The sequence below is a fragment of the Hipposideros armiger genome, unplaced genomic scaffold, assembly GCF_001890085.2.
Source record: "Hipposideros armiger isolate ML-2016 unplaced genomic scaffold, ASM189008v1 scaffold_144, whole genome shotgun sequence".
Lineage (NCBI taxonomy): Eukaryota > Metazoa > Chordata > Mammalia > Chiroptera > Hipposideridae > Hipposideros > Hipposideros armiger.
This window is the reverse complement of record NW_017731494.1, coordinates 425,692-428,685: the sequence shown is the minus strand read 5'-3', so window position 1 is coordinate 428,685 and position 2,994 is coordinate 425,692.

Sequence of the window (2,994 nt, the reverse complement as noted above, 5' to 3'; positions counted from 1 at the left end):
AGATGGAAGAGTTGCGCAGGGCAGGCTGTGGTGGGACAAGGATCTTTTGTACTCGCTGAGCATGCTGTTTTCTAAGCACCTCCATGTATTTACCAACCCAGAATTTCTCCAAACCTCTTCAGTTAGTTTTTTTTGTTGTTGTTTTAGTTTTTTTTTAATGGAGGCTTCATTACACAGTATGATTGAGTAAATCATTGGCTTAATTAATTCAACCTCCAGTCCCTCTCTATTCCCTGGAGGTGAACTGTGGGGTCAAAGTTCCAACCTTCTGATTTCACTGGTTGGCTCCCCTGTCAACAAGTCCCCATCCTGAAGGCCTCCAGAAGCCCCAGCAATTAGTCATTCATTAGCATACAAAAGAGACACATCACTCACGAGATTCCAAGGGTTTTTGGAACTGGGAGTCAAAGAGGGAGGGAGATCATTTGTATATTTCCTATTATGTACTATGTATAATATTAATATATGTTATACATACATAAAGGTTATATATACAAATTATATATGAAATATATAAAGTGAGTAGTTCTAAAATATACATATAATGTTCTTTCGGATTTCAGGAAAAGATAGGATTACTTCTGGCTAGTTGTGGGTGTCACAGGTATAATCAATATTATTTGGATTCTGAAATCAAATAATTGCTTCTCAGACAGGCTTGACATTACAAATCAAGGAAATACATAAACTTGTATAAAGATTTGTTTATTTTGTGATGTATATAGAATGGATCGTTTTTGAATGCTTGCAAGAGGTCCAAAATGTCAATTTATATGATTGGCAGAATTATTGCCCATGACTCAGAAATACAGACCCTTTAAAAATAGATTTTTACAGAAGTTGTCACTGTAGATATTCTCAGAAATTTCAAATAGAGCATTACCAGAAAAAGTCAAAATAGTGCAAAATATTCTGACTTCCCCTTTTACCAACAGAAAGCAGTATGTTTTACAAAGTATGGCATAGAGAAAAATGCATTCATTTTTAGGGAGAACTGAGTTTTAGTCCTGGGTTAGCTACAAACTAGTTGAATGTGTGGGGGTTCAGAACGAGCCACCCAAAGATGTGCCTCAGTGGAATGCAGATTACTTTGAACTAAAGGCAATTTTAGCTTCAGGCTCAAGAGAAACTTCTGCCCCTCCCTTTAACTACCTAGAAGAACTTGAATCTGGGGCCTTGCCCATAATAAGAGATTATCAGATAACTTCTTTTGACCTATCTGTAGGGCAGGGCAAACTTCTATACTAAATGTCTGTTCTTCTCATCATCCTGCAATGACCCTTTGAAGCCCCCAAGGTGTGTATTACTTCATTCCTAGATCAGGATGTCTTATATATTTCTCAGTCCCCCTATCTGTGAACCTCTAGTGAGTGAATGTCGGGTCTCTTACTCTGTGGAGTTCTCATACATTTGTATGTATTAAATTTAGTTATTTTCTTTTGCTGGTCTGTCTCATGTGTATTTGATTATTAGACCAGCCAGAAGAAACTTGAGGGGAGAGGAAAGTTTGTTCCCCCCTTACAAATGACTTTAGGAAAATCACTTAACCTCTCTGAGCCTGTTTCCTCGTCTCTAAAGTGAGGGTACTATTGGCTACCAAGCAGGATGGGTTGTGCAGATTTTAAAAGATAATGCATGGAAAATTCTTGTCATATTATTCATTCAATAAATATTAAGTACCTACCATCTTTCCTTCTCTGAACTTTAACTTTTTAAAAAATTTTATTTTCAATTATGTAGTATGGGTCAAAATGGAGTATAAAAAAGAATGTAGGACATAATATTTTACTTTTCTTTTTTAATAAAGTTTATTGGGGTGACAATGGTTAGTAAAGTTACATAGGTTCAGGTGTACAATTCTGTAATACATCATCTGTATATCACATTGTGTGTTCACCACCCAGAGTCAGTTCTTCTTCCAGCACCATATATTTGATCCCCTTTACCCTCCTCTACCCCCCCTTAACCTCTGGTAACCACTAAGTTATTGTCTGTGTCTGTGAGTTTTTGTTTCTTCATTTGTTTGTCTTGTTCCTTTGTTGTTTTCAGTTTTATATCCCACATATCAGTAAAATTATATGGTTCTCTACTTTTTCTGTCTGACTTGCTGATCTAGAAATTTGTGTGCTTGGAAGATATACCTGTTCACAATTATATTTGGTTCCTGGACCCAAATCTCTGTGTGTGTGTGTGTGTGTGTGTGTGTGTGTGTGTGTGTGTATGCGTGTATGCGTGTATGCATGTGTGTGTCTCCCTCCCTCCCTTCTCACCCACTACACACACACACAGCACCAAGCAATTTTCAGACAGCAGCAAGGCGTCTAGAATTCAACTCAATCCTGATGCTGTCTACCTGGAAGCATCAGCTTCCACAGTTAAGTGCTGGGTCCTACAAGGCTCCGCACCACCTTCCTGCTTCAGGCTCCAGTTGAAAGCCCAGGCATTTTCCTCTGCTTCTGACAGACTGGGTATAAATCATAGGTTCCCATAACCCCTCCTTAGTTTTGATTAATTTGCTAGAATGGCTCACAGAACTCAGAGAAACATTTTACTTACTAGATCACCAGTTTGTTATAACAGGATATAACTAAGGAACAGCTAGAGGATTCGGGAGGAGATAAAAGGTTGAGTGATAAACCAAAAGTACAATAATACTTGCTTTTGTATTGGCCCGTGTATTACCTTTACTGGAGATCTTTATTTTTTAATATGGCTTTGAGTTACGGTTCAGTGTCCTTTCATTTCAACCTGAAGGCTTCCCTTTAATATTTCTTGGGTAGGTAACACCAAAGCAAGTAAAATTGCCGGAAAACTTACCTAACATTTTGAAGTCCCTTTTTCTTGACCTGGTATTCTTTTGCTGGAGTTACAACAAAGGTAGCCCTGACAGGCTCTGCTTGTTTTGAAGTGTTTCTGTGGGAATCGAGAGCTTGGAACTGCTGATTCCACCATTTTGCTAATGCTACTTAGTGCGCCTGTTTGACTTGTCAACGT